Source organism: Hevea brasiliensis, chromosome 8 (genome assembly GCF_030052815.1).
Source record: "Hevea brasiliensis isolate MT/VB/25A 57/8 chromosome 8, ASM3005281v1, whole genome shotgun sequence".
In the NCBI taxonomy this organism is placed as follows: domain Eukaryota; kingdom Viridiplantae; phylum Streptophyta; class Magnoliopsida; order Malpighiales; family Euphorbiaceae; genus Hevea; species Hevea brasiliensis.
Window position 1 is genome coordinate 9991317 of NC_079500.1, and position 26719 is coordinate 10018035.

The 26719-nt window shown below is 36.3% G+C and overlaps 1 pseudogene; it reads left to right on the forward strand.

Annotated features, from left to right (window-relative positions):
- Positions 1 to 9850: 9850 nt before the first annotated feature.
- LOC110667512 (7-deoxyloganetin glucosyltransferase-like) lies at positions 9851 to 20288 on the forward strand (annotated as a pseudogene).
- The last annotated feature ends 6431 nt before the right edge of the window (positions 20289 to 26719 follow it).

Sequence of the window (26719 nt, forward strand, 5' to 3'; positions counted from 1 at the left end):
TAGGCAAACTCCACCAAAGCTAGCTGCTCATCCTATTGACCTCTAAAATCCAAGACACTCATGCGAAGCATGTCTTCCAGTGTTTGGATTGTCCTTTCGGACTGTCCGTCTGTCTGAGGGTGGAAAGCCGTACTGAAGTTCAACTGTGTGCCAAGTGCCTCCTGCAACTTTCTCTAAAATCGAGAAGTGAACTGGGGCCCTCTGTCAGATATTATGGAAGCTGGAACTCCATGCAATCTGACTATTTCTCGAATGTAGAGCCGGGCATACTGTGCCACAGAGTATGTAATCTTTACAGGCAAGAAGTGAGCTGATTTGGTTAGACGGTCTACAATTACCCATATCGAGTCATATCCTCGCGTGGTACAAGGCAACCCAGTCACAAAATCCATAGTGATCATTTCCCACTTCCATTCTGGGATAGGGAGCTCTTGTAGCTTCCCTGACGGTCTCTGGTGTTCAAACTTCACCTTCTGACAAGTCAAGCACTTGGACACAAAGTCTGCTATGTCTCTCTTCATGCCATTCCACCAGTAGCTATCTTTCACATCATGGTACATTTTGGTAGAACTCAGGTGGGCTGACATGCAGTGTGCGATGTGCCTCTCGCATGATTTCATTCTGAGGTTGTCCACATCGGGCACACATATCCTAGAACCTTGCACTAGGGCGCCATCATTGGCAAATCCAAACTCACCACCTTCACCTTCTTTGTACTCTTTCTATAATCTTCATCGCTTGTTGGTCTCGTGGCCGGGAAACTCTAACTCTGTCCCTCAAGTCCGCCTAATCAAAAGTGAGCCAATAATACCCCCTCATCTGAAAGATCTAGGATTAAACCTTGATCCATCAACTCATGTACTTCCTGAATCAACGGTCTCTTCTCTGCTGAAATGTGCGCCAAACTGCCAGAAGATTTCCTGCTCAAAGCATCTGCCACAACATTGGCCTTCCCAGGGTGGTACTGGATGGTGCAATCATAATCTTTCAGAAGCTCCATCCATCTCCTCTGTCTCAAGTTTAAATCCCCCTGTTGGAAGATGTACTTTAAACTCTTGTGGTCGGTGTATATCTCGCACACTTCACCATACAGGTAGTGTCTCCAGATTTTAAGTGCAAAGACTACAGCCGCCATTTCCAAATCATGGGTGGGGTAGTTCTGCTCATGCCTCTTTAGCTGCCTTGAAGCATAAGCCACTACCTTTCCATTCTACATCAAGACACACCCTAGGCCAACTCTGGAGGCGTCACAATACACGGTGTATCCTTCACCACTCACAGGTAGTGTCAACACAGGGGCAGTGGTTAGACACTCCTTAAGCTTCTGGAAACTCACCTCACAGTCATCTGTCCAAATGAATGGAACATTCTTCCTGGTCAACTTAGTTAGGGGAGCCGCTATCCTGGAGAAATCTTGTACAAAACACCTATAGTAGCCAGTTAAACCCAGAAAACTTCGCACCTCAGTGACTGTTGTAGGCCTAAGCCAATCAGTTACAGTTTCAATTTTCTTGGGATCCACTTGAATGCCATCACTAGAAACCACGTGTCCCAAGAATGAGATGCTTTCTAGCCAAAATTCACATTTTGAAAATTTGGCATATAGCTGGTGCTCCCTCAACGTCTGCAACACCATCCTCAAGTGCCACACGTGTTCTTCCTCGGTCCGAGAGTATACCAGAATGTCATCTATGAATACGATGACAAAACGGTCCAAAAATGGCTTGAACACCCTGTTCATCAAGTCCATGAAGGCTGCTAGTGCATTAGTGAGTCCAAAAGACATCACCAAGAACTCGTAATGACCATATCTTGTCCTGAAAGCCGTTTTGGACACGTCCTCATTCCTGATTCTCAACTGATGGTAGCCTGATCGCAGGTCTATCTTGGAAAAGAATCTAGCTCCTTGGAGCTGATCAAATAAATCATCGATCCGAGGAAATGGATACTTGTTCTTCACAGTCACCTTGTTCAGCTGTCGGTAGTCGATACACAACCTCAATGATCCATCCTTCTTTCTCACAAATAAAACAGGAGCGCCCCAAGGTGAAGTGCTCGGACGTATAAAACCCTTGTCCAAAAGCTCCTGTAGTTGCTCCTTCAGCTCTTTCAATTCTGCTGGTGCCATCCTGTAAGGTGGCATCGATATGGGGTTTGTACCCGGCACAACATCAATGCAGAACTCTATTCCCCTTTCTGGTGGCAACCCTGGAAGCTCTTCAGGGAAGACATCCATGAATTCTCTGACAACAGGAACATTTTCCATGCTGACACCTTCCACAGATGTATCTCTCACCAATGCCAAATACCCTTGGCATCCACGCCTCAACATTTTTCTGGCACTAATTGCTGACACCAAATTATATGGAGCCACGCTCCTGTCACCATCAAAGCTAAACTCTTCCACACCAGGTATGTGGAAATACACCTTTTTGTTCCTGCAGTCTAAGGTGGCATAATGAGTTGCCAACCAATCCATCCCCAGGATTACATCGAAATCCATTACTGGTAGAGGAACCAAGTCTGCTGGGAGGATCTTTCCATCCACTGTCTGGAGTACCCATGGAAGGGACACCTGAGGAACCCTCTGCTCTGTTTTTCTTGGCTCTCCCGCTGTCATCCGCAGCATAGCTGATCTCTATCTGTCTAGCTCGATTAACTACCACGTCAAAAGACTGATCAGACATCATGGCTAGGTTCGCATACCTCCTGTCAAGCCCCCTTAGGAATCTCTTCACCTTCATAGTTTCGTAGCAGCTCTGCTGCAGGGCATATCTGCTCAATTCCGAAATTGCAGAGCATATTCATCTGGACACGCCATTCTGTCTTAAGGCCTCAAAGGCCCACCGCTCGATCTCTCAAGCTTTACGCACAAACCGATTGATAAAAAGTTCCACAAACTGAGCCCATGTCAAACCCTCCATCCGGGGTAACACGTAGTCATTCATCCATTGTCTAGGCATAGGCCCCATGACATGCTGCATACACTCTATCAATCTTCTATCACCAATCAGACTGCTCTCGCCGTCTGCAGGAATCCAAAAACCGATATGCATTGTCTGACACATCATAGGTACCAGGCACCAACTTCTTGAAATTTATGATCTGTTTGTAAGATTCCTCTCTTGGTGCGGTGGACTGCTGCTGCTGTGGAGGGTGGACCATATACTGCGCCATCATATCAATGGTCCTTTGCAAACCAGCTAGAGTAGCTGCCATAGGGTCCATGGGACCCTGTGCCATAAAGGATCGATCTCAGATCGGGGTGGCTGCTCCTCTACTTGAGCAGCCTCTAGGCCTCCTACCCGCCTCCTGGCAGCGCCTCATCCTGTGCCGACACCTCGTCGGGCACATCCGTTCTCGTGCAAAGGCGCTCTCCTGCTTCTACGCATTTTCCTGAAATTCAGCAGCATTAGCCCACAAAAATTCAAAACTGCTCATTACACAGCTCTATAGACTCATATTTATACATAACATATGGAGCAGAAACTAGAAGCAAAGATGACAATGCAAGACGAATGTGGACCCTATATTTCCGCATGTGACTCCTAGTAGACTCTTCCCAACACTTTAGACAACATTCCCTAAGAATCTGGAGCCTAAGCTTTGATACCACATCTGTCACGACCCAACCTATGGGCCGGACCGGCACTAGGACCTGGGCCAGCCTAAAGCCCCCGAGGCCCGTAGTAAGCCTAACTGTTCATTAACCCAACTCTAAGGCCCATTTGGGCCCAATATCAAGAAAACAAACGGACAGAGTCCGGCCATAAAATGGACTTTCCAACGGGGAGTTTTCGACTCACCCGACCTGTAAACATAATAAATACTCAATTGGGGAGCTCAGCTCACCCTCCACATACTCACCTCATCCAATCCATCAAACATGCATATCATTATACGTTTACAGGTCCAACATGATAATAATATTACAGACCATAATCAAATAAATAATTCTAACACATGCGGAAATTCTAGGAGTAAATGAAATTACACAAATATTGATAAATAACCTGCGAAGGAGAAAAGCAGGTTAACCAAAATAAAATCCTCCTGTAGCCTGGAAAAAAATATTGAACAGGAGTGAGCGTTCGACTCAGAGAGTAAAATATCAATTTTAACCATAATCTCTATAACTATCTAGAACTAATGCAACCTCTGAAGTGAAATGCAACATCCACATCATTTTCACATCATAACATCAAAAAGGTAATTTGGAGCACTCACGCACCCTGTAGCATCAATCATAACATATGGGAGCTGATCCCCTATACAGCTCTCTTAAATCCAACCTCAGTGCCAAGAACTCAAGCCGGACTTTCGCTTAATAAGCCAAATCGAGGGTCCCAGCGAAGAACTCAAGCCATGACTACCCCTCGAAGGATCGGGTCCCAGCGAAGAACTCAAGCCGTGACTACCCGTCCTATCCATAGTCCACACCACATCACACGCACGCCAACGCTCGCACACTGCTCCAAATTACCACAACAACATCATGGCACTTTAACATTTATCAATGCATCATAAATCGTGCCTAGAGTTTAACTACATAAATATATGCATATAAGTGATGCATGGGCATGTTGAACATATAATAATATCAAAATTACAATTAAAATTAATATTTTACTCACAGACTTGACGACAATCACTGTGGCGGCTGGGCGGAGGAAGAAGGCTATCTCGGCTCACCTGACAATTTTATTACAATCATTTAATAAATTTGACTCAGTATAAACAAAGAAAAAGACCAATTACGTCCTAAGTCGTGCCGAAAATCCGGCAGAGTCTCCCCTATACCTAGGACCTACCCAACCTACAAAAGGGTTCAAAACACACTTCTATACTCACAATCCATATATCCACAACTCAATCACATCACACAGCCCCTCCTGGGCCCATCAAATCAATCATCCATCACAATATGTAAAATTTCAATTTAGTCCCTATAATTGACCATTTTTGCAAAAACTGCCCAAATCAGCTCTAAAAATTCTAAAACTTTCCCCCGCGGTCCTTAGCAATATTACTAAGCTATTGCAAAAAGAATCGTAATTTTCTAAGCTACCACGAATATCTTACGGATTTTTAATCCTATTTAAGCACTAGAAAATTACGTAAAAATAAGGTTCGGGTTTACCTTTGCCGATTCCGACTTCGGAAACGCGCTCGGGACGTCTGACAATGGGGGGCTAGCCAAAACCTCGGTCTAATTCGGAGACTTTTCCGATAACGGGTCTGTCTGGCCCGAAATTTGCAGACCCGGTCAACTGTTGAATTTCCGCGAATTGAGGATACCTACACGAAGCCCATAACACGGGGGTTAGTACATAAATTTTTCAGAATTTTCTAAGCTCATTAAATGCTCGGAAAAACACTGCGAAGTTCCGTGGGACCCACCGAAAAACGGTGTCGGAAAAATTCGAAATTTATGTCGTTGCGAAGCTCTCGACGAGTGGAGCGTGCTAGTAGCCTCGGTTTTCTCGTGGGATTCACGGTTTTCGAGAAATCTAGCCCAAAAGTCGAAATGGGCTAAAATCTTCCCTATCAAAAATCGGACAAACCGCTCCATGGATTTCGGCGTTCTTGGTGTCTATGGAAAGCTCTCGCCGATTAGATGATTTTAGACACAAGACCCGGTCCAATTGGTGGCCGGATCGGCCAGATTTGGCCGGGGAAGCTGAATCGACGCCACAAGACGGGGCGTTTGCGCGTTTTCCGGCCGTTAGCGCCACCGGCCGGGAGGGTCAAGGCGCGCGGCCTACTGGGGTCAAGGTGGTCGGCCGTGGGGGTGGGGAGGAGAGAGAAAACACGAGGAAGAGAGAAGGAGGAAGGAACGCGCGCGGGAGGAAGAAAAAGAGAAGAAGACCGGTCCGATTCGATCGGTCCGATCCAGTCCGGTTCGATTCGGCCGGTTCGATTCAGAATACAAAATTTTGAATTTTTACTCTGCCTCGGGACCGAAAACGAGATCCAAAAATTTCGAAAAAATTCCATAAAACTCAGAAAAATACGTAGACTCCAAATATATTTTTAGTTTTGCCACGTGGTCTTTAAATTAATTTTTAAAAATCATCAAAGTTTATATTTTAGGAAAATCGAACCCGATTTTTAAAATTCGAAAAATCTCAAAAAAATTCCTAAAATTTAAAAATAATTAAAATACCAAAAATGCTCATAAAATTTAAAATTTTGGGGTGTTACATGAGTGGTGTGTGTATGGTATGGTATTGGATATGGACAGAAAGGGTAGACACGGCTTGAGAGATACTCGCTGAAACCCTATCCTTCGGGGTAGACACGGCTTGAGAGACACTCGCTGGGACCCCGTATTTGGTTTATTAAGCGAAAGTCCGACTTGAGAGACACTCGCTGGCAGAGGTTAGATAAAGAGGGCTGTATAGAGGATCAGCTCCCATATATGTATTGTTTAACAGTGTTGGGTGTGTGAGTGCTCCAAATTGTATTTTTGCTGTTATGATATGAAAATATTGATGATGTTGTATTTCACTGCACATGGTGCATTAGCTTTAGATAGCTATAGAGATTATGGTTAAAATTGATATTTTACTCTCTAAGTTGAACTCTCACTCCTGTTCATATATTTTTTCCAGGCTACAGGAAGGTTTTGTTGTGGCTAACCTGCTCTTCTTCTTTGTAGGTCCATTGATAGTATTTAATGCATTTTTGTATAATTGAGTTAAATTTTTAGACTCCGCATGTGTTAGAAGCACTTATTTTATTATAAAAATTATGTTGGACCTATAAGATTATTAACAGTATGCATGATGGGATTGGATGAGGGAGCTGAGCTCCCATTTGAGTTATGACCTTTTGATTATGTGGAGGGTGAGCTGAGCTCCTCAATTTCTTATATATTGTGTTTACAAGTTGGGCGAGTAAAAAATTCCCTGTTGAATGGTCCATTTTATGGCCGGACCCTGTCTGGTTGAATTCTTGAAATTGGGCCCAAATGGGCCTTAGAGTTGGGTTGAAGAATAGTTAGGCTTACTACGAGCCTCGGGGGCTTTAGGCTGGCCCAGGTCCTAATGCCAGTCCAGCCCATAGGTTGGGTCGTGACAGATCTTTACTGAAATTAATAAAAAAAATTAAAATTGAATCAATTTTATATTTTAAATTAATATATATATGTAAAGAGTTCATTTTAAATATTTTATAGTTATATAATTCATTTATAATTTTTTTTAGTCTCTTTGATAATGTATAGAGATTTGATTTTATGTTTAAATTCTATTAGATTACATAAATAGGAAACTACTTTTTAATGGGCACTTCTCATTTTAATATTTTTGGTATATTAAAAAATTGAAAAATCTCTTAATTATTAAAATTCATTTTTTAAGATTAATTTTTATTTATAATTAATTAATTAATTTCAAATCTTAATTGAGATTAAAATTTAATATATTATTGATATATAAGTCTTTGGTTTATATATAATTATTGGCATATAATAATTAAAACTGACTAATTAAATACTAGATAACATTTCTATCACTGATTGTTGCTATAGTTTTAGACCATATAGAAAATTAGCATGAGGCTTAACTGGGAATTCTTTTATTAGGTCATGCAATATGCAATTAAAAAATAATTATGTAAAGTTTAATATACCTATAAATTAAGGCTATAACTAATTTAATAATTAAAACATTAATAAACAGATTAAAAACACGCTGAAATAAATTTTTATAAATAAAAAATATGTAAATCTAATTTAAAATAGCCCTTCATGTTAATTGCCTATACTATCTCTTGTTTCTTTCTTTAAATGAAAAAGATAATAACATAAAAAATTAATAATTTTCTCTTTTATTTTTAGTTTTAATATATATATATATATATATATATATATATATATATATATATATATTAATTACAAGTTGATTCACGAAATTAATATATTTATATATTAAGCATTTTAGACGCCAATTAATTGGTTATAATATATAAATATTATTTTAATATAATTAATTCCAATTGAAATTTAAATTTAAAACTTCAAAATTAAAAAAAAAAAATCTTAACACCACTAATTTAATTAAACTCCTTTTTAATTTTAAATTAATCCCTTACAAAATTAACATAATCTTAAATTGGAATGATTTTAGCTCTTTTGAGAGCGAGTTTTCTCTTATTCTTAATTTTAAGCTTCGTTTATTTTACGAAAAATATTTTTTTAAAAAATATTTTTTATATTTTTTGATATTTAGTATACTCAGTAAAATTGATTAATAGAAAATATTTTTCTCATAAAAAAAATTAAATTATTTTAAAGAAAACAACTTTCATTTTTCAAAAAAAAATTATTTTCTATTTCTTAAATTTTGATAATTTTATTAAAATGTGAACACACTTATACATATATAAAATAAATATATATTATTAATTTAATATATATATATATATATATATATATATATATATATATATATATATATATATTATTTGTGAAACAAACAAAACTTTAATTTCTAAGTTTTTTATTTTTCTTTTCTATCTCATTGGGTCGCAGTCTCCTTTGCCCCTTCAAAACAAGGGACTCTCCTTAGTTTGGAATATAAATTTTTTTTCCCTCTTCATTTTTAGGCTGAGTTATAATTTGAGGTATGTCTTGTCTTGGAGAGGGTTGTTCGATGATTTGCTTAGTTTGGACGACTTTATCAGTGTGGCCGTCATCACGGTGGCTGTGTTGCCTTAATAGAGGGTGCGGGTACTGGTCTATTATTGACTATGACTCTTAAGGTTGTAAAGAGATAGTACTGGTTTCTTATTTTAAATGCTTATTCCTTCCTAAAATAGAAAAAAATTTAAAAGGTGTTTATTACGGTATTAATAAGAAATTATTATTATTTTATAATTTTTAATTTATTATTAATATTATTTAAATAATTAAGAAAATTGAGGGAGATGGTCAATAAAATTTTATCACTATTTTTATATTTATCAACTATTTTCATTGAATATTTCAACCTCAACAATTATATAAACAATTAATTACTAATGATTAATTTTTTTATAATTAATAATTATTAAAACAATTAATATTACCAAACAAGAGTTTAGCCTAATTCACTATTCAATCAATGAAAAATATTTTTCTTTCTTTTAAATAAGCAATTATGAAATATGCATACACGTAACCCAAGATTAAATTATCCCACCTCATGATTAACTTAAAATATTCAAATTATTTTGAAATTTTAGAAGAAAAACAAAATAATTAAACCACAACCCACATTTAATCCCTTTGGATTTAAGTAATACAGGAATGAGTATGCCTGGTCACTGGTTTGATTTGAGTTAATTTTAGATTCAAATTAACTGTTTAAATTCTCATAAGGAAGTCGATTGAAATTAAACTAAATCAATTTGGTAATTAATTTTGATCTAATTAAAGGACGATTTTTATTTCAATTTTTAATGGGTTTGATTCTGATTTGAAAATAATTTAATCCACGTAGCGCTCTCTAAAGCTACCGCTTAAAAAAAATTTTGATTTGAATCAAGCCAAAATCAATTATTCAAATCATCAATTCTTATTTAGTTTCAGTTCAGGGCTTGAAAGGAGGACCAAAACTAGCTCCTAAAGTCAGTTAATTTTAGGAAAGTAGGATTCATATATTTCAGAAGGAGTGGGTGCACCGGGTGCACATAATAATTTCTCACTAAAGTCTATCTTATTCCGGTTCAAACCCTTAAACTGTCAATTCAAGCTAGTCTCGGCTCAGTTCAGAGCTTGAACCGGCGGCCAGATTTAGAGGATGAATCGCTTGCTATCGTATATATCCCCCTCAAGAAAAAGAGAACAAATCTTCCATGAAAACTCTTCTTTTTCTTTCACTTTTTGAAGAAACCAATATCAATGGAGTCTTTGAAGCCCCATGCAATTTGTCTTCCATTTCCTGCTCAAGGCCACATAAACCCTATGCTAAAACTTGCAAAACTACTTCATTTCAAAGGCTTCCACATCACTTTTGTCCATACAGAATTCAACTACTAAGGCATACTCAGCACCAGAGGTCCTAATTCTCTCAAGGGCTTCCATGATTTCCAGTTTGAAACTATCTCCGATGGTCTGCCAGAGGCTAGCCAGTGAGGCATCGAAGACTTACAACACCTCTGCATAACCTTGCCGGACCATGGCCGGCGTTCATTTCGCGACCTCATAGTTAAACTTAATGGCTCATCGAATTTGCCTGCTGTTTCTTACATTTTTTTTGATGGTGTGATGAGCTTCACTTTAGAGGTTGCTTGTGAATTTGGCATTCAAGAGATGATTCTTTTTACTCCTAGTGCTGTTGGCATGTTGGGTTATCTTCACTTTGAAGAGCTCAAGAGAAGAGGCTTTGTTCCTCTAAAAGGTAAATCTTTCTCTTCCTCTTTCTCTTTCCTTTTCCTTTTCTCTTTCTTCTTTCTTTTTCCTTACATGAGGGTTATCTTTGGAATAAAAACTAATTTCTATATAGCAAAGAGGTTAATAATTTAGGAAGGATTAAAGTTCTAATTTTTCACCTTAGACTTGTTAGGCATGTTGAATTTGCCTCAAAATTAATTTTTTTAAGACCAATTTAATTTATGAACACACTCCCATAATTCATTTTTCTCTTAAGAGAATTCCCTTCAACTATTCATGTCAAATAAAAAACACAATTTTTTGAAATTTATTAGCATAATTACAGTAATTAGCATGATTATAAGAGATTTGTGTAACATAATTACAGCAATTAGCATGATTATAGGAGATTTGTGTAGCATAATTACAGCAATTATTATTCTTGTCTAAATTAGCTCATATTCTCATGTATAAATAGATGTAATATCTCTATAAATAAGACACAAATAAATACACAATCCTTTCCTTCATTACTTATATTCTTTCTTCTAACATGGTATCAGAGCCGTAAAGCTTTTATTTCTAGTTTCTGGGGTCTCTCCTCTACAACCTGTTCTGGTTCATTCTTCCATTCCTGTTATTATACCATTTTTTTTCTCCTCATCTTGTTATCAATGGAGAAATCTGATATTTCAAAACCTATTGCAACAGTTCTGACTGGTTCCAACTATAATCTTTGGGTTCAAGGAATGAAAAGTTTTTTGATAGGTCGCAAGCTTTGGCGTATTGTTACCGGAGATATCACTACGCCGACAAGAGAGAACGATGAAACTGATGCAAAATTTGCTGACCGTCTTGAGGATTGGGATAGTAAAAATCATCAGATCATCACCTGGTTTCGCAATACCTCTGTCTCGTCCATCCACATCCAGTTTGCTAATTATGACTCTGCAAAAGAAATCTGGGATTTTTTGGCTAATCGATATCAGACCACTGGACTTGCCCACTATTATCAGTTGTGGACTACTCTTCATAATCTGAAACAAGAAGCAGGTCAATCTGTGAATGATTTTCTTGCCCAGGTCCAACCCATTTGGAATCAAATATCTCAGGCCAAAATCAGTGAAGATCATCTTCATCTCATTCAAGTTCTAATGGCTCTTCGATCAGAATATGAGGCCGTTCAAGCATCCCTACTACATCAAAATCCACTCCCATCATTGGATACTGCTATTCAAGAGATTATTTTTGAAGAGACTCGTCTCAGTTTGGATAAAACTCCTCAATTTGAAACTGCTCTTGCAACTACTCGATCCTCACATCAGAAATCTGGCAATAAACTCTATAAGAATTGTAATCAAATTGGTCATGCTTTTGCATATTGTCCTACTATAAAATGCAGATATTATCATGGTTATGGTTATATTCTTGAACATTATCCCACACGCCCTCCAAGACTAAAAGGAGGGCATTCTAAATTCAAGAATGTCTCAAAGCCTAGATCTTCCTCTGTCACTACTGTTGCTGCTACTGAGGGTTCTACTGCCATCACCATGAGTGATCTTGAGGCACTATTCAAACAGGTTATCTCTTCTAATTCTCCTGCTGCCATGTCTGCCACTTTGGGTAATTCTTATTGGCTTTTTGACTCTGCATGTTGTAATCATATGACCACTAATCTTAAATTCTTGTCTTCTGTAAAGCTTGTATCTTTCTTACCACCAATCCATACTGCAAATGGTACTAAAATGAACATCACACATACTGGTCATGTGTCTACCTCAAATCTTTATCTCCCTGACACCTATTATATCCCTAATTTGGCACTCAATCTTATTTCTGTTGGTCAGTTGCATGAAAAAGGACTAAATGTTATTTTTTCTCCCTATGGTGTCCAGGTACAGGATCCACAAACGGGATAGATTCTTGGGGAGGATCGCAGAGTGGGTCGATTATTTGAGCTTGCATCTTTACATCTTCTTCAGAGATTTGTGTCTGCAGCTACAATCCCTAATTCCTCCATTCACCAATGGCATCTTCGTCTTGGTCATGCTTCTGCTAGTAAAATTCAACCTTTAATTTCTCGTGGATTATTAGGATCTACTAAGTTTGAGTCATTTAATTGTTTAACTTGTCAGCTTGCAAAACAACCTGCATTATATTTTTCTCATAATAATACTACTTCAGACACTCCTTTTGGTTTAATTCATTCTGACATTTGGGGTTCTTCTCCTATTTCTTCAATAAATGGTTTTTGTTATTTTGTGATATTTATTGATGATTATTCTCAGTTTACTTGGATATATTTTTTGAAACATCGATCTGAGTTATCACAAATTTACATCACATTTGCAAAAATGATTAAAACTCAGTTCTCTTGTGACATTAAAATTCTCCGAACAAACAATGCCATGGAATATCGGGATTCTTCTTTACTTCAATTTCTTAGTCAACAAGGCACCATTGTTCAACGTTCTTGTCCTCATACCTCTCAACAGAATGGGCGAGCCAAACGCAAGCATCACCATATTCTTGATTCTGTACGTACTCTTCTTCTTTCTGCCTCATGTCCAGAAAAATTTTGGGGAGAAGTAGCTCTTCATGCTGTTTATATTATTAACCGTCTTCCTACCTTGGTTCTTTATAATTTATCTCCTTTTGAAAAGTTGTTTGGATAACCTCCTGACTATTCCATCCTTAAACCTTTTGGATGTATTTCTTTTGTTCTTTTACAACCTCATGAACATACCAAATTAGAACCCCGTGCTCGTCTATGTTGTTTTCTTGGTTATGGCATTGAACACAAAGGGTATCGTTGTTGGGATCCTGTTTCTAATAAGTTACGCATCTCTCATCATGTTACCTTTTGGGACAATACTATGTTCTCTTCTCTTTCCAAATTTCATCACTCTGTCAATACTGACTCTCTATTTTTCATTGACTCCTCCAAAGAGCTATTTCCAAGTCCTGATCCAGGTGATTGTGATGTGCTCAATATTAGCCCAACTACACCTGCCCCTATTGAATCTGCACCAGTTGTTGATCCAGTACCTGTGCCTGCATCTCCTCCTAGCACTACTCTTCATCGTTCTACCCGTGCAAGAGAAACTCCTCATTATCTTTCTGATTTTCACTGTTACTCTACTATTGCAACCCTTTATGAGCCTCGTTCTTATCGTGAGGCAAGTATTGACCCTCTTTGGCAGCAAGCTATGACTGACGAACTTCAGGCTTTAGAGAAAACTCATACTTGGGATTCAGTTGATCTTCCACCAAACAAGACCCCTATTGGTTGCAAATGAATTTACAAAATCAAGACCCGTTCTGATGGAACTATTGAATGCTACAAAGCTCACTTAGTAGCCAAAGGGTACACTCAATAGTATGGTATTGACTATGAAGAAACTTTTACTCCAGTGGCCCGATTAACATTTATTCACAGTCTCTTAGCTATTGCTGCAGTTCGTGAATGGAAACTTTTCCAGATGGATGTCAAAAATGCTTTTCTTCATGGTGATTTAATAGAAGAGGTTTATATGCATCTTCCTCCTGGTTATCATTCTCCTCATAAGGTTTGCAAACTTTGGCGAGCCTTATATGGATTAAAACAAGCTCCCAGGGCCTGGTTTGCCAAATTTAGTTCCACTCTTGCTCAACTTGATTTTCTCTCTAGTCCACATGATTCTGCATTATTCACTCGCCAAACTGACAGTGGTATTGTTCTTCTGTTGCTTTATGTTGATGATATGATAATAACATGAGATGATTCATCTGGTATTTTAGAGTTAAAATATTATCTCAATCAGCATTTTGAAATGAAAGACCTGGGTTCTCTCGGCTATTTTTTGGGTCTTGAAATTTCTCAAAATTTTGATGGCTATTATCTATCTCAAGCCAAGTATGCATCCAACTTACTTTCTCAAGTAGGCATCACTGATAGCAAAACAGTATCAACCCCATTGGAGCTCAATTGCAAACTTACACCTCTTGATGGCACTCTCCTTGATGATCCTACTTTATATCGACAGCTTGTCGGGAGTCTTGTTTATCTCACAGTTACTCGACCTAATATTTCATATGCTGTTTATCTGGTCAGCCAGTTTATGTCTGCTCCTCGCTCAACTCATTTCTCTGTAGTACTTCAAATCCTTCGTTATATCAAAGGCACTCTTTTTCATGGTTTGCACTTTTTCGCTACTTCCTCCCTAGTATTATCTGGTTACTCTGATACTGATTGGGCTGGTGATCTGGTAGATCGTCATTCTACAACTGGTTATTGTTTCTTCTTGGGTAATTCTCTTATCTCTTGGCATAGCAAAAAGCAAACTATTGTTGCATGTTCTAGCACAGAATCTGAATATCATGTTCTTACTGATGCTACATCTGAATTACTTTGGTTACGATGGTTATTAACTGATTTGGGTGTCACTCATTCTTATGCCACAATGCTTCATTGCGATAATAGAAGTGCCATATAGATTTCTCATAATGATGTATTTCATGAGCGTATGTAACACCCCTATGTTCGGTAATGTGTTCTACTGTTCCGATGACCAGTGTCTGTCCAGACAGCTAGGATGCCTAGAACTACATTTAAATGTTAGTGAGGAGACATAAAATAATGAAATACAAGAAAGAAAAATACAAAAAAAAAACAAAGGAAAAATAATAGCAATGAAATGTAACCAAGTTAAATGAGCCAAAAATCGTAGCGATGGGTGACCAAACTGGGAAGTTGCGGCGTGGACCGTTGACTAGCCCTGGACCGCAGGGAACCCTAGAAAATATTTTTAAGACTTAAATAAACATCTATTGAAGTATAAATATCATTAGAAATAATAAATGTCATTAGAAATAACAAAGAAAAATTAATTAATTAGTACAAAGAAAAACGAGAAATCGAGAAACTGACAAAAAACGGTGTTACTGAAAAATCGGGAATGCAACCCGAATAGGGGCATTGTGGTCATTTGATACCCCAAGATGCCTTTTGACCTAAATTTCCATTAAAAATAAATGATATTAAACTTTGAAAATATCATAAAAAATTAAAATTATGGTACATTATAGGAATAGTAAAAGAATTGAGGTAAAATGTGTAAATTGAGAAACTTTGAATATTTAAACATTAAAATTCACCTAAGTGCTCCACTAACTCAATCCTTGGGACACCTATATAAGCTAAAGTGAGCAGATTTCATATCATCTTCAACATTTCCTCACTTTTTCGAAACCATTTTCACCATTAAACCTCCATTGCCATACCTCAACCAAGCTCCATGCACATCACTTTAAGCCACAATTTCTTCTAAGCTTCTTCATTAAAGTTGGACTATACACCTTGGGCAGCAATAAGGGAGCAAGAAAGATAAGTTTTAGTAGAGTTTTGAAGAAGACCAAAAGAGGTAAGTGGTTATTTTCAATTCTTATTTCATTAAAAGTGTAACTAAGGTTGTAGATAGTTGAATTATGGAAGAAGTTTGAGGTTTGATGAATTATTGGTGATGGAGCATTTTGGCAGCCATGGAACTTCATCATGTACAGCTTGTCTTTACATATAAATGGGTGTTTGAGATGTTAAATTAAGTGTTTAAATGTGTTAGAGTTGGTTTTTCATGCATAAAGTTTGATTTGTGAGCTTGAAAAGTGAAAATGGAAGTTGATGTGTATGTGTAATTTTTGAGCAGCCTCAAAATGGAAATTGGTAATATTCAAATTCATGAAATGTTATTGAAATATTATACAAAAATTTGGCAGCATATATGTATGTGGAATAGTAGTGATAGATATGTAATTTGATAATGGAAGTTTGTGTGATAATTAGAAGTATTTATGTGTATACATTATTGGGATTGAACTTTATGAATGGTGACTGCATTTGGTGTATTTGAAGTGGTTATATTCTGCCCAAGTTGACCTATAATGTAGAGAATTGAATGATTTTGGTTAGTGCCAAATGCAGAATGGTATGAAGAAGTGAGGAGATAATTGGTGAATGTGTGTTGGTTTGGTGTTTGAAAAGCATGTAGAGGGCAGTATGCAAATGGGCCTATAACCCTAAGTGTGTAACTCCAATTGGTATGAGGCCAATTGGAGGTGAAACTAGGCACAAAGTGTGCCAACTTTCATGAAGAAAGCCTACTTAAATTCTATCCAGAAAGTAACCTTAAAAATGACCAAATCCGGATTAGCAACTTGAAAGCCTGGAAATTGACCATTTGGCAGTTAGTGTTTTGGCCATAACTCACTCAAAACAGGTTCAAATGACTTGAAATTTTTACCATGAATAGATTAGACATAAAGATACAATTCTTATGAAGACACCAAAACCCAGAAATGACCATAAGTAAGTCAAATAGCTTGCACAAGTTCAGGTATAAAAATTGCCAGAACCAAAAATAACCTAAAAATGACCTAAAGTTGCCATTTTAGTGCAATCTGTCCAGCTTTAGTAAATTGACTATATCTTGGTCTATACAACTCAGAATGACCTTAAATTTTGCCCCGAGTGCAATAAGACATAGAGCTATAATTTTGCTTCTTTGACCAGAAGCTAAAAACCAAGGAAAATAGGACTTTAAGCTAGACTAATCTAGCACACAAAAATTGAGAATTTGACAATTACATACAATGATGCTTAAAGTAATTTAGCAATGAATGCCAACTTGTAAATATGGTAAATTGCACTATATTGGTAGCATATTGAAATGCAAAATGTGACAGATTGGTAACATTAAAATTTATTCCTCTAGAGTGCATTAAGGGTCAACATTATAGGTTGACTAAGGAAAGCAATAGTATTAAATAAATTAATTATTGAACCTTATTGTCAGAGATGGTTTAAACGAGTACTGAAACACTTTAAATTGTGTGTTTTAGTTAGCAAAGACTCAGGAAAGGGGAAAGAAACACTGAGTCAGGGCCAAGAGGTTACTCTTCAGAGGTTTGTGCACAACTAGTTTTTAACTGATTTTGTTTTGAATATTTCATATAATTAAATGACATATTTTTCTTATGTATTATGTTTAACAAGCATTGGATTTAATTCAATGATTATTGAAATTATTATATTATGTATGAATTTAGCTTTGTGAAATAGTATTTCCACAAGTATTAAGCATTGTTGTGAATTGAATAAATTATGTTTTGAAAAATTATGATAGAACATGTTTTGAATTGTGATGGGCAATTTGCATAGAAAAATGCAAATTTATGATTTGAATTGTGATGAGCATAAAAATTATTGGATATTGGAATTGACTTTGAATCGAATTGTATTGTGATTTATGCTCACTAAAAAGATTGTGATATTGTTTTATATCTCACTATAGATGCTTGACTAGGTTATTACCCGTCTCTCTCATTTGTTGAGGAGACAATGGAGTTAGTTTTGTTTTAATTACCATGGTATGTGCACAGGCTTAGATTCTCCTCTTATTAAAGGTTAGATATAAGTTTATATGTTATGGCCCTTTCGAAAGTTTCATTATTGTGATGTGTACTGTGCACGATAATTCGACCTCCCCGACCATAGGGAGTTAGAATCACCCCGAAGATGGCCCTTTCGGATTAGTCTTGCATAGTTAGTGAGATAAAGAATGGTTTTTAAATAGTAAAGAATTGTGATTTCAATTATGATTTATGTATAATTAATTTTGTTAGAATTACCTTAAATGTTTGGTTGTGATTTGATAAATTAAATTTCGTGATCAAAGTCATTTCATGCAAATGATTTATGTTATTGGCAATGAATAATTTGATTTTTGGAATTTGATGAGTATCCTGATTTTCAAATTATTTGCTGTAATTTTGCTAAGGTATATTGTACTATGTTTTAAATTATTGTTGTGCACCACTGAGTTCACCACTCAGCGATAGCTTTGTATGCTATCGCAGGTGAAAAGAGCATAGAGCAGTTGAGTAAACTTCTTTGAAGACACATTCAGATCAGCTCCAGGAATATCATAGGCATACCCATGTACATAGGTTTTGATGTATGCATGTAATAATATGTATATAAATTATTTGAGCAGTTGTATAAAAACTCTTGTAAAATATTTGGTATGTAATTAAATGTAAATTATTGTAAATGTAAATTTGAGATTTCATTTACTTGAATAGTTTTGTAATATTAATTTTGAGTCTTGTAATCAATGAAATGTTTCTTTTATGATGAGGTTGGTTTGAAAATTAATTGATTTGATTATTGAGATTGAATTGTGAGATGAAATGAAGTTTTTTGGAGTTGTATTTGAGAAATCATATTGGAAGTGTGTTTTTTGCAGGTTTTGAAGAACTGTTTTCTCAAAATACAGCCGGCACTCTGCCGAAATGTTGAAAAATTTTTATAACACCAGATTTTAATCAATGATTTAAATTTCACGAAAATTGATTTTAAAATCCCTTGTAGTATATTTAATGGGTTATCGGTAGGCGAAGTACGGTAATTCATTAGGTGTACTACGGGATCATGTTACATCTTACAGAGGAGTAGGGTGTGACAGCGTACCAAACACATCGAAATTGATTGTCATTTTGTACGTCATCATGTTGCTCATGGCACCATATGTTTGATTCTTGTGCCCTCTGTCAGCCAAACCGCTGATATATTCACCAAAATACATCCTCCCGCTCGCTTTCAGGATCTCTTAAGCAAACTCAAGTTGGCACCTGTGCTACCACCATGAGTTTGAGGGGAGGTGTTAGCATAATTATAGCAATTAGCATGATTATAGGAGATTTATGTAGCATAATTACAGTAATTAGCATGATTATAGGAGATTTGTGTAGCATAATTACAGCAATTAGCATGATTATAGGAGATTTGTGTAGCATAATTATATCAATTATTATTCTTGTCTAATTTGGCTCATATTCTCATGTATAAATAGATATAATATCTCTATAAATAAGACACAGATAAATACACAATCCTTTCCTTCATTACTTGTATTCTTTCTTCTAACAAAATTGAAGGGAAATATCCAAATACATGTCTTATGCTTTTCAATAATCCATATTTATAGTAATGAAATATTATTCTTCCGCCCCCAAACTATCAATTTTGTTTAGCATTATTATTGAAAATGTAAATGAAAAAAGTATTTTTCTAAATATATAAGTTAGAAACTATTAAAAAATAATTTAAAATTAAATTCAATAAATTTTAATCATAATAACACTAAAATAACAAATAATTTTTTTTAATTATCCAAAATGATGCTTTTTTTTTTCCTGAAAAGTAGTTTTGGCTCTTAATTTTTAATGTCAAATAGACACTAATAAGTTGATATAAGCGTTTATTTTAAATTTTAATGTAAAAGTGAAGAAATTTTTTTATAAACTGCATGTGTCGATAATTGTTAATGGTATGCAAAATGCAGATGCCAGTTGCTTGACTAATGGATATCTTGATAATGTAATTGATTGGATACCTGCAATGGAAGGAATCCGATTAAAAGATCTACCAACCTTCATCCTCACCACAGATCCAAATGACATATTCTTCAATTACAACTTAAAATCACTGAACAATTCCATGAAAGCTAAGGGACTTATCCTCAACACATTTGATGAGCTAGACAAAGAGGTCTTGGATGTGATCAACACCACATTTCCAGTGTTGTACACCATTGGCCCATTATCAATGCTTCAACAAAATCTTTCTTCACCAAAGTTTGAGTCCATTGAATCAAATTTGTGGAAGGAAGACAATGAATGCTTAAGTTGGCTAGATAAAAGAAAGCCCAAATCAATTGTGTATGTAAACTTTGGAAGCCTAATTACAGTGAGTCAAGAGCAGCTAAAGGAGTTTTCTTGGGGACTTGCTAACAGCAAGTACCCATTTTTGTGGGTGATTAGGCCAGACCTTCTTGACAGTGGAGAGAAGACAATGTCCAAAGACTTCATGGATGAAATAAATGTTGAGTAATCTTTCACGTGTTTTATTTCTTTAAGTTGTCCTAGTCCTTAGCATGTGCAGAGTTTGTTGCTGCAAAGTTAGTAGTATCTTTGGTTTGTTAGGTAGTTGAGTGTTTTTAGGATTTTATGAACTGTTATCCTATTTTATTGTTATTTTATCGTTAGAATTAGCTCTATATAAAGAGCTCAATTGCTGTAATTCAGTGTAAGTGTTAGACTTCTCCAAGAATAAAACTCAGCTATTTGTTCTTCTTATTTAGTTTCCTCTTCCTCTGATAAATAAAACAGTGGTATCAGAGCTGTTAGAGAAAGGGAATTATAGACTGTCATACATGAGTAGTATCTCATGGCAGCAGAAAATTTTATACAGCCTGCAATTCCTCATTTCGATGGTCAATATGATCATTGGAGCATGCTGATGGAGAACTTCTTGAAGTCGAAGGAGTTTTGACAGGTTGTTTTCATTGGAGTTCCAAAAATGGCAATTAGTACAGCAGTGCCAAAGACACAGAAAGCTGAAATAGAAAGTTTATGGTTGAAAGACCTCAAGGCCAAGAACTATCTATTTCAGGCCATTAATCGTGCAACCTTGGAGATCATTCTCCATAAAGACACTTCTAAGCAGATATGGGATTCCATGAAAAAGAAGTATCAAGGCTCTGCAAGAGCAAGGAGGTAGCAACTTCAGGCTTTACGTTCAGAATTCGAAACACTTTGGATGAAGTCGGGAGAATCAATCATAGATTATTTCTCTTGAGTAATGACAATTGTCAACAAATGCGAATTCATGGAGATAAGACAGAGGATATCACTATCATTGAGAAGATACTCCGTTCCATGACATCAAAATTTAATTTTGTTGTCTGTGCCATAGAAGAATCTAAAGATATAGATGAGCTTTCACTTGATGAACTACAGAGCTCCTTGCTAGTGCATGAACAGAAGTTCAAACAATAAGATAAGGAGGAGCAAGCTTTGAAGGCTTCAACTGATGATCATCTAGCAACCTCAAAAGCAGATAAGGGAAGATGCAAAAAAAGGTTAGAGAAATCAGCAGCAGCAAAAACTTGATGTGTCCCAACCGCAAGTGCACGGGTCGTACAAGTAATATAGAAAAGATATCGTTCCCACGAGGAGTTGTGTTAATGATCGAATTTTTGATATGAAAATTGACTAATTTGAACTATTTTCAAAATTAAAGCAATAAATTGATAGATATTGAAGTATGAAATCTATATGTGTAAAATTAATAATCTATTCAACAATGTAATGATTTAACTAAATTTGCATCAAATTAAAATAAGCAAATTGAAATATGGCGGGATTTAAAATGGAAAGTAATTAAATTCAATTAGAAATTAACAATGATAAAAAGGGCGATTCCGGAGTTCGAGGGTTCATATTCAAGCTATTTTGAGATTTTTAAATTGGTTACCCAATCTTATGGAATTTAGGGTTTTAAGGATATTAATTCTTATATCCTTTGAACACCCTTTGGAGTGGGACAAAGAGTGCCTTAATCAATCTAATCCTACTTTCGTGGAGTTAAAATTAATCAAAACCCATTAAGTTCCTTAATTAATTTGTAAATCCTCTTAATCCTTAGTCTATTTCTATATCTAAGTTAATTAAGTCCAATTTCTTGATTATCTATCATAAGGTTTTCTCCTTTTGGTACTTCAACCATGGATTAAGAACAATACTTTCGTGGAGTTAAAATTAATCAAAACCCATTAAGTTCCTTAATTAATCTGTAAATCCTCTTAATCCTTAGTCTATTTCTATATCTAAGTTAATTAAGTCCAGTTTCTTGATTTTCTATCATAAGGTTTTCTCCTTTTGGTGCTTCAACCATGGATTAAGAACAATACTTAATGGGATCCTACACTAAGCATGTCATTGAGCACACAAGAAAAGAATAAAACTTCATTAAAATCACAAAATATGGATTACCCAATCAAAATCCACAAAATATCTCAAATATTACATCCCCCTCCAGAATCTAATGAAAACTACTCACTATCCATATTATTTACAAGAAATTCTGAGTTAATATGGGAATAAATCTTAAATCTAAGCTAAGAACTAATAAACCAATACAAGGAAGGTAGGAAATATGCAAGAAAGGAAGAAAACTCCAAATCTAGTCTAGAAATGGAGAGGTGACGTTTTGCTCTCTATTTTCTGACTCTTCCCCTGCTGTTGCTTCCTTTAATGTCTCCTCCCCCTTTCTAAAATGAGATAAGGGCCTATTTATATCTTTTTCTGACAAGTAGCCCTAAAATGGTGTGTATGAGGTGTGTTTTCATGAGGGAATCTTCTGCCAGCTCATTATGAAAACTCTATGAAACTGCATAAGTGGACTGCATAACTCTGGAATGCTTATTTAAGCGTTCACCGCTCAGCCATCAAGTCAATTATCATCCTAAATTCCCAAACCAACCAATCAAAAGAGAGGGTCATGCTCAAAAGGAATTCTAGAACAATCAATAGCCAAAGTGTCTCTATATAGAATGATGGAATTTAATGACTGATGGATAATTTTCCAATCCCATAAGCAAATTCCCTACTCCTATCTCCACTAATGTAGCAAGTACTATCAAGAGATCAAAGGTCTTTTTAGAAATGTAATGGGGCTATGGGGTTCAAAATGAGGTTAAGAAGAATAAGGGTAAAAAGGATTCAAAGCATGAAAATATTCTTAATCTTGAAAACATAAGGTACACTTCTTATTTATTTATTTATTTATTTTTCTCTCTTTTTTTTTTCTCTTTTTTATATATAAAGAGGAGAGAAATACACAATGAGAATTTTCAAGTGCTAGCATATTTCACAAAATACATAAAATGGAGGGACACTTTGATACTTTAGACTTGTATCTTCTATTTTCTCTTGATGATTGTCTCTAAAAATGCCACCCCCAAACTCATTTCCTTTAATTACTTTGGGTGGATTTCTTTCAATTTGAATGACAATAGTGAAAAGCACATATACTAGCACTTTTACAAGATGACAAACATTTCTTCTCCCTTTCATTATTATATATTTTTCTTTTTTCTTTTTTTTTTTTAATATAAAGTGTACCTAATATTATAAATAATTATTCTCATGAAAAGGGTTGGAGTGATTGGTTCATTGGCTAGGTAACAATAAGGGTTTCAAGAAAAATTAGGAATATAAAGGCTCAAAGGGGTTTACAAGGGTTAATTTTAATTAGAAAAAAGGCCAAAGGTTTAAAATAAGAAGGTTTAAATCAAAGAATGCCTAATCATCTCTCTTTTCAAGTACAAGCTAGTATTCGCCTTGAAAGGTTTAGAAAATTTATTCTAGGATTGGTGAGACATCATTTGACTACATTATATCCAATAACTCCCTCTAAACACTCCAATCTCTAAAGGACTAGTTTGGTGGCTTTTTTGCTAAGAAGATATAGGCAAGGGATAAACACTTCAAAACTTTGCACCTCTTAGGAAACTTTTAATCCAAAAACCCAACTTAAGGTAAGTCAAATCACTCTCATAGGCAACTTTTCAATACTCAAGGGATTTGGCAAAAATCATTAACTAAATGGAGGAAATCTATTTGTGTGCAATGTGTACAACTTCTAAGTGATGTATAATGTGTATGTGAACGTGTTATGTATATGTATGTATGGATGTGTATGTAAAATATTTACAATATATATGTAAATGGAATGGGATGAGATGTTCCTATACTCAAAATGCGAAAAATGTAGCAAAAATCAAAATGCACACCCCCAAACTCAAGATTGGACATTGTCCTCAATGTCTAAGGCAGTGCAGCATGAAAACTCAAATCAAAGAGGAATAACCAGGAATAATTAAATTTAAAAGCAAAAGGAAAGAGTTACCTGGTATAAAGCAGTGTTTTAGCATCTAAAATGTGAATTCAAGAGATGATGGTGATGCATAAGAAAGCTACACAGGTTATGCAAAATAAATGCTTTACAGAACAAGTGCATAAAGAGAGTGCATAAGTTGTGCAGAATGGCATGAGTTGCATAAAGGACTGCATAGGCTATGCAGAACAGTTGCATAAGGAGTTTCACCGCCTGTGCAATATATTGAAAAGCTGCAGCATAATGATATATCAAAGAAAAACTTGCAAACACCAGCAGAGGTATGTAAATATATACAGTGTATTGACAAGTATGCACAAAAGGGCAGCAAAGGCAATGCGAAGCAATGAAAAACTAATGGAATAGCCATCCAATTGAACTTCAAGAAAACAGAATTCGAATAGCCATCCAATTGAACTTCAAAAAAACAGAATTCAAGACAAACTAAAATTATTTCAGCACATCTAAAAAGAAAAACGCCTAGAAGTTGAACAAAAGCAAAATAAAAACTAATCTAATTCTATGGTTTTGCCCTTGTCCAAAGGTGCTGCTAGAGGACTGGATGGAGCTGGTTGCTACTGAAGGGGTGGTTCTGGAGGAGGTGATGGAGGTGGAGGTGGCATTCCCAGAAAAGCCATGAGCTGCTTCATCATCTCTTTTAACTCTTTCTGCTTGTCTCTGGTTTCCATAATAAGATCAAAGAGTTGATCATGACGATCCTTAAGGATATCTAGACCAGATTCAAGCTTCCTATCCATAAAATATACATCATCACTAAGCCTCTTAAGATAAGTGAATAAGGCTTTAGTGTTGAAAGGAGGAGGTGCTGTGGAAGAAGAGGGTCCAGCTGTAGATGGTGTTGGCTGTGCAGATTCTGCTGGGGTATCCTGCACAGACTGAGTAGGTGGTGCAGGTTCAGCAAAATGCTGTTGGACTGCTAGTACAGATTGTGCCTCTGGTTGTGTAGATGGTCCTGTATCTGCTACTAGTTGTGCAGTGTCAGATGGTGGCAAACTGAATCCAATTTTGGATAAGTCAGTAGCATCAAAATATAGAGTGTCTGAAAGTGATGGTAGAGGATGCTCTTCCGGATCAAAGCCAAAATGTTTAGCTATAACAGTTATGAGCCCACCCATGACTATATCACCTACAGATTTGGTAGCAATATGCAACACATGTTCACAGAAGAAGTAACCAAGAGATATTTTGACTTTGTGAAAAGCACACCACAGCATGAACAAGTCAGATTTTCCAACAGCACCAGAACTAGTCCCTCTGCCTAAGATAGTGCTAGTAATAAGCCTATGGAAAATCTAAGTGCTGGGTCTATTATTTGAGAGGTCTTGGATCTGCCAGCATAAAAACTCTAAGATTGGTTTGTAATACTTCTCCAAAACTGAACAACATTCCAAACACCTTTATTTGCTACCTCTATGCCTGTATATGGTACCCTAAACAATCCATTAATAGCAAACCCAAAACTACTGTGATATTGATCTAATGATAGCTCTCTATTTTGCCCCAAGCACCTAAATTTCATAGTTGGCTTGTAATCTATCTCATGCAATTTCAGAGTAGCAGAAAATGAGGAAATAAATTCCAAAACTAGGGCTGGATAAACTAGTTCTTGTTTATGCACAAATTCCATCCAACCTAGACCATCAAGGTAGGCAATAACTTTATCAAATAAACTAACTAATTGGAAGGCATCTGTAGAAATGTACCTAGTGGGTTATACTTTTATGCCCTTTAGCTTCTTAAAAGTTGCCTTATGGGTTGCATTAGGAAGGGGCCAAGGTAGTTTGGATACCTATGATGCCGCTGCTGAAGGTTGTTTCTTACTAGAGGAGGGTGATTTGGCTTGTGGGGTAGAGGTAGAAACGCTAACCCCCTGTTGTGTGGAAGCTGAAGTTTTAGGGTTTTTGGGTGTAGGTTCTGAAAGTGGAGTAGCAGGTGGGTCTTTTCGTTTTGCGAGAGGTGGTGCAGAGGCCATGGTTCGAGTTGATTTCGACCAGATTCTCCTTTTATAGGTTGGATGTAGGAGGAGGTGGAGGGGTTTATTGTGGAGGAGAATCGGGATTGGGGGCTTGCATTGCTAGGGGTGTGACTTGGAGAGGAGAGCCTTAAGGGGAAGGGATTTCCATGGTGGTGGTCGATGGTGGGAATGGAGGAGGGAAGAAGAAAGTAGAAGAGATAAGGGGAAGTTAGGGTATCAGTCGGCGAAAAGGGGTGTGGGGAGAGGGATTGATGCCGAGAAAAATGGGAATGAAGGTGGTTATGAACAGTAATGACGGGAAGTGGGAGGTGGGAAAAAGGGTGTGCCGAAAATTTTGATTTGCACAGGTCGTGCGAGTTTCTGCATGAGGGGAAAATTTTGTATATAAGTTATGCACTCTCTTATGCAAGTTTCGACAGAAAATGGGAAGTCTGAAAAGTTGGTTATACAATAGCGCATAAGCTGTGCACTTGGTTATGCAGAATTCGGCAGAAATGAAAATGCAGGATTTGAAATTATACAAGAGTGCATAAGTTATGCACACACTTATGCAAGTTTAGGCAAAAATGAAAATTAGCAAAAATGT